The 13,741-nt window shown below is 42.8% G+C and overlaps 1 protein-coding gene and 1 non-coding gene across 3 annotated transcripts in view; both read left to right on the forward strand.

Moving 5' to 3' along the window:
* The window catches only part of WSCD2 (WSC domain containing 2), a 348,664-nt gene that overhangs the window by 76,879 nt on the left and 258,044 nt on the right, over nt 1-13,741 (forward strand). The window lies entirely within an intron of this gene.
* Nucleotides 9,695-9,801, forward strand: LOC111760614 (U6 spliceosomal RNA). Its single transcript, XR_002794253.2, has one exon. It is a non-coding gene; the product is annotated as a U6 spliceosomal RNA (small nuclear RNA).

Raw genomic sequence — 13,741 nt, forward strand, 5'->3', positions numbered from 1 at the left:
AGAAAATACCCTTTGTGAGTCAGAATCACACTGTTTTAAAGAACCTGGGCTCTCGTGGTAGATAGATAGGGATTGAATCCTAGCTCCATATTTTACTCACAAGAGAACCCTGGACAAATAATTTATCCTCTCTGCACCTCAAGTTTTCTCATGTGTAGAATGGGGATAAATATGTAAAAACACCACATACTTCCTGGCACCTGGCAAGACAATTAGTTTCTGCTAATTTTGGTAATGATGACATGAACTTGATGCCTTCTTGGGGAAGGAAGAGCAAAGCTTTAGGACAAATTGAAATATATTCTTGATGCTAAGGAGGTTAAATTTGGGGGGAGGAGCTCTGCTGTTCTGTTGAAAACCCTCCCAGAGTGTTGGCTTATTAGAATTACCTTAGCTAAAGATGATCTGATGCTCTTGAAATTCATGTCCCTTGCACACCTCTACCAGCTTTCTGAACCAGGGAAAATCAGAGTGGAGAACGAAATTCCTCAGACATGAGAGATGGAACTGTTCCCTACTAGGTATACTTGGTAGCATGGAAAAGCTACAGCACCAGGAAGAAGCATAAAGACCAATGAAATGAGGCCAGTGCATAATGCAAGAGCAGGCTTCCTCCTAACTTAATTCTATTTTGTTAAGTAATGAAGGAATAAAAATTCAGGATGGTGGAAGATGAGATTTTTGGTTCTATTTGATCAAATACCTATTGCTGTCACTTTCAACCAAACAGGTTTCTTCATAAACAGATAAATAAATCAGATATCAATGGGAAATGAAAAGTCATGGTCAAGAATGAAATGAGATATCAGTCCCAGCCGTGTTGTTCATTTGGGGCATCTCTGATGGAGAAGTCACACCCAGGCTGCAGCAGGAGCCCCAAAGTGGCCAGCTTTGGGCTTACTATAGAGTGGGGATCCAACCCTGATAAGCAGTCCTTTATTAGGGAGCACTGCCTGCCTACGTCAGGATTGTCCCGGGGATTGTGAAAAGCCAACAACTGATCCTCCATCATGAATGCTCCACTTGAAGGATTTGCTGGGCTGTGTGGATAATAATTTATGGGGAATCATTAACCTAATGATATTGGTTCTCTATAAACTGCTTTGTCTGTCTCAGGGAAAATGGATTTCATAAATCTAGGTGGAAAATTCTGAGCAACTCACGGAAGCCTTGTCGGTAGAGTGGGGATGGGTCACCAGACAGCAAAACTGTGTGTTCTCGGCTTGGACAAAGGGCCTTGAAGTTGTCCCTTCATTTTCTTTTAACTGTCAGTCCAGATAGTCACTCAGATGGAAGCAGGATGTGCTCAGGGTTAAAAAGTACAGGAGAAAAAAGGATGTGTGGATTCCCCTTGTTTTGAGCTTTAGCTCCTGCATGCAGCCTGGTCTGTGGACTCGGGAAAAGGGAAGAAGCTGGTATTCCCTGTGTGGGGAATTCCTTGGCTACAGAAATCACATCTTTCCACATCTGGAAAAGAATCAACCTTGTTTAATCAGGTGAGTTTCTGCATCTTCCTTGTGCTAGGCTGGAGGTTTCACTACTTTGCACAGTAATGTCAGGGAAGCCTCTGAGAATGTGACTTAAGAGACTGAACAGGAAATGGACCCAGCCATGCTAGATCTTGGAGAAGGGCATTTTGGAATAGAAGAAAGAGTAGGGCAAGTGCACAGACCCTGAGATGGTAGCAAGCTTGGCCTGTTTGGGGAACAGAAAATTTATTACTCTAGTCTTGGTGAGTAGGTATGTTTATCCCATTTGAGAGATGAGGAAATTGAGGCCCAAGGCAATTAGGTATCTCCATCCTGCCCCATCCTGTCCTAGAAGATGGGTGAGCTGGGACTTGCAGCTGATGTTGATGGATGCCAGCTTGTATACCACTAGGCCAGGCATCAGAAAACTGTGGCTCAGAAAGCAGATGTTGGCTCAAGTGATAGAGCATCCGCCTACCACATGGGAGGCCCAGGGTTCAAACCCAGGACCTCCTGACCCATGTGGTGAGCTGGCCCATGCGCAGTACTGATGTCCACAAGGAGTGCAGTGCCACTCAGGGGTGTCCCCCACTTAAGGGAGTCCAACACGCAAGGACTTAGTCCTGTAAGAAGAGCCGCCCGCTGCGAAAAAAGTGCAGCCTGCCCAGGAGTAGCACCACACACACAGAGAGCTGATGCAGCAAGATCAACAAAAAAGAAACGCAGTTTCCCAGTGCCACTGACAAGAATACAAGCAGACACAGAAGAACATACAGCGAATGGACACAGAGAGGAGACAACTGGGGTGGGGGTGGGGAGGGCAGGAAGGGAAGAGAAAATAAATAAAAAATAAATAAATCTTTAAAAAAAAAAAAAAAGAAAGAAAACTATGGCTCACGGCCCAAATAGGGCTGGCACCTGCTTTTGTGGGTAAAGTTTTATTGTAACACAGCTATTCATTTATGAATTGTCTGTGGCTGTATTCATGCTACAGTGACAGAGTTCAATAGTTGCCATAGAGATTATATGGCCTGAAGAGGAAAAATATTTTCTGTTTGGCCTTTTATGGATAAAGTTTGCCAAGACCTCCCTGCACTAGGCAATAATGCCTCTCTTACCTTCTTTTGCCCTTAATGGGAACAAGAGATAGTTAATATAGCCCCTGGGTGTATGCATGTCCAGTCCATTCTGTGCATCCCAGAAGGAAAAGCAATACCTCTGAAAATTACTTTCATAAACCAGTGAAGAGAGCTGGTTGAGGGAAGGAAATTCCCTTTCAAATGGGCAGAAGTTATTGATATCCAAGGAGAAGCATGTGATTCTTAGGCTCCTGGGATTATCTCTGGTATGGCCAATACAGGATGGCTACTTTAAATCATACTGGGTAAGAAATAGTGTGTGGGTTGAGCAAGCCAGACAGTGTCTCCAGCACAGCAGCTAGGTCTGTGGGTTCTATCCCTGCACACAACACATGCGGCATCTTGACATTTCCCCCAAATATTGTTGGGAGTTGTTTCACATTACAGAAGCCACCCTCTTTTACTTCCCAAGGCAGGCTGATAGGGAAGGTGTGATTTTCCCCAAATGCATAGGAGCAAGGCTGAATTACTGGGTGGACTGGGGGAGAGTGTAAACTATAATGTGGACCATTGACCATGTGGTGCAGCAGTGCTCAGAGATGTGTTCACCAAGTGCAATGAATGTCCCATGATGATGGAGCAGGTTGTTGTTATGGGAGGAGTGGGGTGAGGGGGGTGGGGGGCTTTATGGGGACCTCATATTTTTTTAACATAACATTAAAAAAAATAAAGACAAAGAAATTTTTAAAAAATGCATTAAATAGTAAAAAAAAATTAAAAATATAGATATCTGTCCCATAGCGAAGGCCTTGTTTAGCAGAGAGTTCTCTCTCCTGCCCTCTGCTGGTGTTATAGTATCTAATAAGCAGGAGAAAGCATAGATTGAAAGTAAACCCAACTCTGCATGTATTGGCTATCTGATTTCAAAGCAAGCTGTGTAACTCTTCTTCGTCTCAGTTCCTCATCAGTAACATGGAGATATTAGCCCCCGCCGTTGTAAGATTAGGTTAAATGAGAAATAATAAAGCACCTGGCACCTTTATGGCAAAGGTTATGAGTAGGTCCTCATTACTCATTCTTCCTGACTTCTCTAATAAGAGAATCTCTGAATTTGAATTAGGACTAAGGACTGTATTTCCCAGGCTCCCTAGCTGGACATGATTATGTGAATAAGTTAACAGCCAATGAGATATAAAAGTAAGTGAATATAAAAGAAAGAGAATACTCTTTCTTTTACTTATTCCCAAAGACTAGGATGGTGTATATGATGGCCATTTTGAACCATGAAGTGAAAGGATTCTGATGAAGTAGAAATCAACAGGCTAAAGGGACCCTGGGTGTCCGAACTGCTCAACTCTAGCTTTTGAGCCATTTAAAATTTGGGGGCTTTCTTTTTTTTGGAGATTAATTTTCTCAGAATTAATCCTGATGTAGTGGTTATGTGACCTTGAACAAGTTTTCTTCTCTGACCCTCAGAACCCTCATCAAAAGATGGGTATAAAAATCTCAACCCTCAGAAATTTTGTGAGAATTAAATGACATAGTGTGGTGGTTTTCTGCTGCCTTCACAATGTTTTTATCACATCTTATTGTAGTGTCTGAATTAATAGGTCTAGGGATGTGCATTTTTGTCAAGTCCCCTAGGTGATGTGATGCTGAGCCAATTTGGGGAAGCACAGAGACAAGAGATTCAACCTTTCTTCTCTGCTTTCAAAATTACAGCAAACAAAATGAGATGTGGTCTGCACACATCTCACAAAGAGGCTCACCCTCTCAGAGGCGGTATTGCAATGTCACCGGCCTTCTGCAAACACCCCTCAGCCCCGACAGCATGGCATGCGCCATCAGCAACCACCAGCTGCTCCATCTGAATCATTTGCCTTGATTTCTGTTTAAAATGCAATGGCGTCTGTGGATTATAGCTCTCTGGTTTACATGCTCCTGATGGATCTTTTAATCTAATTAAGGGAAAGCATAGATTTTTCCCTTGGGGCTTTCAGCTGCAAAGAACTCTGATTTTAGCCATAGTGTTATGGCCAAGAGGCTGGCTTTTGGGTCAGGAAAGCCTAATGCTGGCTCTATGAACCTAGAAAGATTACTTGACCTCTGTAAAGACACAGTTCCCACTTTTGACTGAGCCAAGACCTTTGCACGCACAGAAAATCCCCCAACAATCTAATGAGGTAGGTGGCTTCATCATCCCCATTTTATACATGTGGAAACTGAGGCTGAGAGGCTAATCAACTCACCAGATCTCACAACTAATAAGTGGTATGCATTTGATAGAACATCTGTCTGATGGACTGTTCTGAGGATGAAACAACTGAGTGATTTCAAAGCCGGTACACAGGAAATGCACCACTTACTGTTTTAACAGCAGCTGCTTGTTATTGTCATGCTAACTGGTATTGCTGTTGATGGGGAAGGCAGGGGAAGCAAGGAGCATGGGGCTGCACCCTGAGAAGCAGCACTCCTGTTGCAGGTTAAGAATCCCTGATTGGCTAATCGTAGGATCCTTCAGGCCACCCAGAATTGTCTGTCTTGGTGTGGACATGAGTTGTCTCAGGTGACGGACATGTCATCACATTCCATCTCCTGACCCTAAAAGGCTTGGCAGTGGAGACCCTGGTTTCTCGGCATCCTCCTCAGTTGCCTTGTTTGTTTCTTTTCAGCCACATTGGATTCCCTCCTTGTTGATTCAGACATGTCCATTCTCTCCTTGTTGCTTATTTTCTAGCCAGGAGTCTCAGGGGAGGAAAAGAGAAATACTGGGAGAGGGACTCTGAAGAAAGAGTGGGGACCTCAGAGGACTAGTCATTTCCTGGCATTCTGTTATGAAAAGTTTCAAAGTTGAAGGAATGTTACAATGAAAGACCATAAACCCACCACCTAAATCCTACCATTAGTATTTTACTATACTTGCTTTAACACACCTATCCCATCTATGATGCATTTCTATATAAATTTCAACCATGAGTAACAAATACTGCAGCACTTTCCTTTTTTAAGCTTCAGAATCATTTGTGCAAATGAAACCTGTTCTGTTGCATTTTTTATGAACACTGAGCCCCTAGATGGACGTGGATGTGAGCATCTAGGACCTTTCACAACTGAACCACCTTCTCATCTTCTGAGGCAAGTCCCAAGGACTTAAGACTTCAGAGAGTATAATTGTAAAATCATTACTGTGGTCCAAACTGCTCATTTTGTGAAAGAGGAAACTGAGGCTTGGTGAAGGGAAGGGACCTGTCCTAAAGCATTCATTCATTCATCAAATATTTGTTAAGCACTGACTTATTGGAGGTCACTGTCCCTTTTAATAATTTGGTAGGCGTAAAGGGCCTTCCTCTGGAAAAATGCACGTATAGTTGGGGAGTGTCAAATACCTCTGACATCGATGTGTGAACCTCCAAGGACCCAATGGACTAGGGCTGGATCTTTCAGCCTTGTGGCCTCCCTAATATGCAAGGTAGAGGGGAGGGTCCCTGATCTGAAGGTCACTCAGGCTCCTTGGTGATGAGAATGTGAGATGAGAGATGGAGAGAAAAAAGAAAGGGGACAGAGAGTTAAGAGAAAGAGAGAAAACAGAAAACAGAAAAGAAATACAAAGAGATATCAAAGAGATTAGAGGTAAGATGAGAGAGAAATGGAGAGAGAGCAAGAGAAGCCTCCCTCTTGCAGGAGACTTTGGGCTGGCAGGAGGAGCTGGGCTCACTTAGGAAGCAGCTGCTTGTCTAGCCTGCTCCTAGCCCTCCTTTGAACCATGCACACACTGCCAGCTTCCTGCAGATGCCAAAGTAAATATTGTCAGGAGAGTGCTTGGAGCCTATAAGGAGGGAAGAGAATGCCATCTCCAGTAGCAGCCCAGCCACCTCTGAGGTCTCAGAAGCATCCTCAATTTCTCAACTCTCTCCATCTTCCATCTACACTTACCTCCCTTGAATCTAGGGGCTCCCAGGGTAAGTGGACTTGTCAATGGTAGAGGCACTGACCTGACACTGGGGGGCTCTGCTCCAAAGGGCAGAGGCTGAGATAGCAGGTGTTTCTTGGCAGCCCTAAGTGAGATACATGGAGAGAAGGTGTCAGGGTTCAGGAGCCCATCGGGATATCCCACAGCCTGGGACCAGGACCTAAATTCCAGAAGAACAGGTGAGGTCCGGGGCAGTAAACAGGCTTCTGGTCTGAGGAGCTCTGCCCTCTCAAGCTGAAAAGCACAGAGGATAGAAGAAAGGAATAGAATGGAAGAGCGGTAATGAGAAAGCAAGAAAATAAGGAAGAATCATGAAGGACAGGGAGGTAGTTAAGACTTGAGCTGTGGAGTTCTTCCAACCTTCCACCCATCTGTCCATTTATCTGTCCATCTACCTACCTGTCCATCCAGTCATCCACCCATCTGTCCATCCATTCATCCATCCATGCATGCATCCACCCATCCATTTATTCATCCATCCGTTCATCCACTCATCCTAGGCAGGTTAAGTGCCTCATCACTCTGTCCATCTCAGTGTTTTTTAAATCATCAATGAATATTAAACAACCTAAATGTCCACAAACAGAGAATTGGTTAAATAAATAGAAATATGGAAAAATGGGGTTAGTATGCATAATCCTGCAAAATAAATTACCAAAAGCAATGCAAAACGTTGCTGGAGTCTCTCAGAGAACATCAAAAGGGACTCAATTTTGTAATCCTTAGCAACTCTTCCCCAAAAGCTCTTTTTCCATTACTGTTTTTTCATGTCCCTGCAGTTTTCCTGAACCACTCCCTGTCCATGCTTCTTAGGATCTTGACTCTCTCCCCCTAGCCATTTCTTTCCATCTTTTTTTTTTCTTTTTACAAGACCAAGAATCCACTGTCCTCATATATCTAGTTTTTTCTATACCCAGTTTTGCATCATGAAAGCTCCAGAACCAAGATAAATAAGACAGAATTCTCCCTATTGTGGGTGAGGAGAATGCTGAACAGGCAACCATGGAATTATCTTCAGCAGGTGGCGGAAGGGAAAGTTGTAAACAATCAAATGTGTTTTTGTTTTGTTTTTTGTCCTCCATCATGCTTACATTTTAAAAACTTAGTTATTTTTGAAGAAAGTATCTTTCATAAAATGTGTGACAAAATGGCAATCCCATAGCCACATGAGTGTGTCAGGAATCCTCTCTGATTTTTAAGGCTCTCGGGATAGATGTTTCTGAACTAGGGAAAGAATTCTGAGAAGATATAAAGTTAGTTGCCCTACCATTGGCTTTGAGAGAGAGTTGGAAAGAGCCATGTCCCAGACTACTTCCCTCCCTTTGGAAGAATGGGATGGGAAGAAGTTTTCCTGGATTTGGCTTCTAGATGAGTGAAAGTGAATCATTTTCCTGTGGCACCTGCTACAGGAAGGAGGGGCTCCACGGTCTTTTCTCTATTCAGAATCAATTTAACAAGTTATTGACATCCCTGCATGGAGGGAGGTGAATGAAGCCAGATTGACTCAGCAAGCTCTAAGGAAGACTGCGGTTTCTATTTCAAGCAGTTGCTGGGGAAGGGTGCTCAGTGGTTTCATCCACATCTGTCTTGGGGAAGGTCTGAAAAGTGGGGTTTTAAGATGTGTTTCTATTGGAAGTATACCAGCTCTCTTCTTTTGGCATCTAATCCCATTTCATGCGGCTTGGTTGGGGGCTGACTCCCCACTCCCACCAACCACAACCGTGGACATGTAGCCATGTGTAGTTAATCAGGAAATCTCATACTCTGGTCACAGTGACTGATTCGATGGTGAGTTCAAGTGGGTGTGACTCAAGCAATTGGGCTCCCGTGTACCATATGGGAGGTCCAGGGTTCAATTCCTGGGGCCTCCTGGTGAAGGCAAGCTGGCATGCACAACATTCTGGCCTGAGTGGAGTGCTGGCCCACTCAGAGTGCTGCCTGCGTGGTGAGCTGGCCCAAGTGGAGTGCTGGCCCATGCAGGAGTGCTGGCCTGTGCAGGAGTGCTCACTCGCTCAGGAATGCTTGCCCTTGCAGGAGTGTTGGCCCGCGTAGCAAGCTGGCCTGAGGGGAAAGCTGGCACAGCAAGATGATACAACAAAAAGAGACACAGGGGAGGGAGAGACAATAAGAGATGCAGCAGGACCAGGGAGCTGAGGTGGCACAAGAGATTGAGCACCTCTCTCCCATTCTGGAAGATCCCAGGATTGATTCCTGTTGCTGCCTAAAGAGAAGACAAGCAGACACAAAAGAATGTACCGCAAATGGACACAGAGAGCAAACAACAATGGGAGTAGGGGGTGGATAAATAAATAAATTAAAAAAAAAAAAAAGAACCAAGCTGACCAGTCAGAACCCTCTGTAGCAGTTTGATGTAATTGATGAATTCCAAAAAGTAATATTGGATTATGCTTGTAATCTGATCTGTACCTGGGCATGAATGAGTTATGATTAGGGCGTTGAGTCCCCACCCCTTGGTGGATGGGGACTCATAGATAAAAGGCATGGCAAAGAACTGAGTTGAGGGCTTTTAATGTTGGAGTTTTGATTTTGAAGTTTGATGCAGAAGACTTAAACTGGAGCCCTGGGAAGTCAGCACACAGAGGAAAGAGAAACCAGCCTCAAGAAGGAAGGGACCTTGAAGTCAAAGTAAAGCAAGCCCCAAGAATGTAGGAACTCAGGAAGCCTGACCCCTCACAGATGTCAGCAGCCATCTTGCTCCAAATAGACTTTGGTGAAGGAAGTAACTTATGCTTTATGGCTCGGTATCTGTAAGCTCTTACCCCAAATAAATACCCTTTATCAAAACCAACCAATTTCTGGTATTTTGCATCAGCATCCCTTTGGCGAACTAATACACCTCCCTGGAATTTTTCTACTGGAGCTCTTGGGAAAGCTGTCTTCTCTGATGAGGTGGTTTAACCGAACATTGAGAGTTCATAGCTGCCTGTGGCCATTTTCCCATCACATTTTGATAGCCAAACAGAGAAGAGTGAGAACAAGACAGAGTTCCATCTGAACTCCTGGATCCAGCTGTCCCTGAATCCTGAACTCACCCTGGAATTCCCTGTTTCATGAACCAGTATATTCTTATATTTATTGAAACACTTTTGAGTTAGGTCTCTATCACTTGCAACCCAAAAGAATCCTGATTAACACAAATCTAATATGCAAGGGGTGTGCTTGCTTCAGCAGCACATCAACTAAAATTGGAAAGATATAGAGAAGATTAGCATGACCCCTAAGCAAGGATGACACACAACTTCATGAAGTATTCTATATTTTTCTTGGTGGTTGCCATGCATCCTGAGGGGAGGGGAAGGGAGAAATAGAATAGGTGGAACATGGGGCCCTTTGGGGGTGATGGAAATGTTCTACATGATCTTGCAGTGATAGATACAGACAATGTTAAATTTCATCAAAATATGTAAAAGTGTATGTTCCAAAATGTAAACTATAATGCAAATCATTGACAATAGTTAGTAGCAATGTTTTAATATTTATACATCTATTATAACAAGAAGGGAAAGGGAGAGGATGTTGGTTATGTGGGAATACCCTATATTCTGTATGAGACTTTTCTGTAACCTAAAGCTTCTATGAAGACAGAATGGAAAAAATAAGACACTAGGGGAATAAACAGAAGTAAATGTCACTGTACATACAAGATAACATCTTACAGTGATGAAAGACAAAATGTCAAAAAATTAATTTTATATTTTTAATTTTCCAAAATTTTTTAAGTTTTCTGTATTTTATTTGTTATTTTTTAAACTACCGTTATTTCATTTTCTTATTAATAGTAATTGGTTATTTTCTTAGCTTCATTTTTGAAGAAGTTTTGGATGACAGAAGGTTTTCAGTTGTGGGAGGGGAGGACCATTTATGTGGGGTATCAGTGATGGGAGATACATGGGAGGAAGTTCTTGTGGTCATACATATAAGGCATATAAATGTGTTCACATGTTCATGGGACATTGTCAAAGCAGGTGGAGATTCACACAATAACCAAAAGAAAATCGAGTTCCCATCTTGGGGGGCTCTGCCACGTTCTCTAATGGAACACCAAGAATCCCCTGAGTACAGGGGCAGTGACTAGAGAAGGAGGATGGTCCATTGACAGGCCATTGATACTGATGAATATACTTATGAAACTTTCCTTTTGAAATTGAAACTTAGGCTAATATTAAAGAGTGCCTAAGAGTTACCTCCTGAGAGGCTCCTTGTTGCTCAAATGTGGCCTTTCTCTAAGGGAAACTCAGCATATAAATGCATCATCTTCCCCCCAGTGTGGGACATGACTCCCGGGAATGAGCCTCCCTGGCACCAAGGGATTACTACCAAGCACCAACTAGCAATTCAACTGGAAAAAACCTAGACCAAAAGGAGAAAAGGGTAAAGACAAATGGGTTTTTCTGGCTAAGAGACTTCAAAGTGAGTTGGGAGGTCATTCCAGAGGTAATGCTTATGAACATCTCAGCAGGATCTCATTGACTGCTAAAGTAAGTATTGCCTCAAATAGCAGAGATGTCCAGACACTATAGGCAGGGCAGACAGCTCAGGAGTTTGGTGCCCTGCCAGTGGGTCCTACTTGGGAATTTATGTTTTCCAGTGTGACAGAGTTGGACTCAGTTGTAGATTCCCTACACAAGGCTCTTCTACCCCTTCTATTTGAACCTGTGGTTAGTACTAGAGTTGATAGGTGTATGTCCAAGAGACATAAATCTTTGGTCTTTCCATGTGCCAGCTGAACCCTTAGTCTCAACAGAATTGCAACAACTACTCTTCAGTTCATTGGATTCACCCAGACAACTAACAAGGATATGATGATGGCCAACGACCATCATCTGCAACTGCAAGCAAGATAGTCCCATCCATCTGTCCCACGGGATCTAAGCCCCCTCTCAGTTAGAGGTGGAGTGGTCATCACCATCCCAGAATCCTCAGGATTAGGGAATGAATGATGGACTAGAGTAGATTTACTGTTATTCTACTATAGAGGTATTGTGATTCTAGCAATGGAAGAACTTTTATCATGGATGTAAAGGCATTCACTGCTGGAGGTTCTGAGGGGAAGGAGAGGGAAAACAGGTATAATATGGGGGCATTTTTGGGACTTTAGAATTATCCCAAATGATGTTGCAATAACAGATACAGGCCATTATATATCTTGTCATAACTACAAAATTGTGTGGGAGAGTATAAACTACAGTGTAAACTATAATCCATACTTATTGGCAGTGCTCCAAAATGTCTTCATCAATTGTAACAAATGTATCACACTACTGAATGATGTTGTTAATGTGAGAAAATGTGGGAGGGGTTGAGAGCTGGGCATTTGGGAATCCCCTATATCTTTATGTAATTTTATGTAATCCAAGTATCTTTTAGAAAAATTAAAAAGTGTATTTAAAAATATAAGAAATAATTTAAAAATGAAAGGAAAACATATGCAAGGGGTGATAGCGTTTTGTGTGACCTCTCTGATCCATAATCTCAGCCTCTACTTGGTTAGAGTTCAGCTCAATTCCCTTGAATTCATTTAAATTCAATTTGATTCTCTTTCATTCCAGTTGACTCCATTCAATTAGATTTTATTCAATTCACTCGACTTGTGTGAAGTAACTGCTATATATGGGGCTTTGTACTAGGTTCTCAGGATATGGAATAACTGCCTATCTTTGCTCTTCAGGAAATTAGAGTGACTTATAAACTGTCATTGACCAGTATGATAAATGCTCTTATGTACCAAATGCAATGAAACCAGAGAGAGATAGAGAGTCTTGCAATTTTGGTTTTTGTTTGTTTACTTTGTGTCTTTGTACTTGAAATCAAAGACTCTGGGATTGGACAAATTCATCTTCTATCATTTTTTAGCTGTGTGACTTTCAGGTAAGAGGTTTCACCTCTTTGACCTTTAGTTTCCTCATCTGTAAAATGGGGATAATAGAATCTCTAAAGGCTTGTGAAAAGTCAGTGGAAGAATAGGAAGTAAAGTGCCTAGTTCAGTGCCTGACACACAGCAGGTCTCAGTAAATGATCATTACCCTCATTTTCTCTGCCTGGGCCTGAGTGAGACAGAGAGTGGGGATCAGCAACAGAACTCTCCTCACACCTCCTTTGATACCACAGCCCTGGGACCTTGGGTACTGGCCAGCACATGAAAGTGCTTAAAACAAATGTAATGAGTATATGTTGAATGAAAAATGAGGAACCAGTAGACTGGCAGCATTGAAAACAGACTGAGGTCCAAGCCCTCCACAGTGGGCTCAGGGTTAGCTTCAGAATTCCTCTTGGGGAGGGACTTAAGGGTGCAGTTTCCCTGGAAGGTTGGACTAAAGTATAACTGGAAGCTGCACAGTGGACAGAATAAACCTTCACCTAATTTAAGAAAATGTTAATTTATATCAATAAGCAGATTTAGGTGATGGAGAGTTACGTATATGGTGGTGGGGGGCATCTAAAGAGATTTTTGGGACTTGGTGTTGTCCTAAATGCTATTGCAGGGACAGATGCTGGGCATTATATATCCTGCCATAACCCACTGAATAGTCTGGGGGAGAGTGTAAACTACAATGTAAACTATAATCTATGCAGTGCAGCAGTGCTCCAAAATGTATTCACCAAATGCAGTGAAAGTGCCACACTGATGAAAGACTTGTTGATGTTGGAGGAGTGGGGGGTGGGGTATATGGGAACTTCTTATATTTTTTAACTTAAAATATTTTGTGATCTATGTATCTTTTTAAAAAAAGAATTAAAATAAAAGAATAAATAAAACCTAAAAAAAATGTTCCTAGTTGATTGGGGAGGAATTCGCCCGGGGCCCTCAGTATATAGCCCTTTGTGGTATCTCCAGCCCATTTTTTGCCTGAGGTCTTGTAGCATGTAGGTCAACCTGAGGACAGAATGGGAAAAGTAGAGCCAGTCAGAGACCTTGGCATGAAATCAGCAACTGAGAGGAAGGACCTTGGCAAAGTTGCTGAGTTTCTGAAATCCCAGGCCCTCGGTGGTGTGATTTTTTAATCTTTCTGCACAGAGCAGCCCTCTGCCTGGCTCCTGGATGCTGACAGCCTGGATGTGAAGTTTATTTTGAAAAGTTAATAGCGGGGGATAAGTGATATTGATGTTGTCAGTTAATGAAGGCCTGGCCTGGTTTAAACTTCACAGGGCTCCTGCCTGACTCTGGCCTTGGTGGGTGATGGGGAGGACGCCACTTTTATTAA

The sequence above is a fragment of the Dasypus novemcinctus genome, chromosome 19 (genome assembly GCF_030445035.2).
Source record: "Dasypus novemcinctus isolate mDasNov1 chromosome 19, mDasNov1.1.hap2, whole genome shotgun sequence".
Taxonomy (NCBI): Eukaryota; Metazoa; Chordata; class Mammalia; order Cingulata; family Dasypodidae; genus Dasypus; species Dasypus novemcinctus.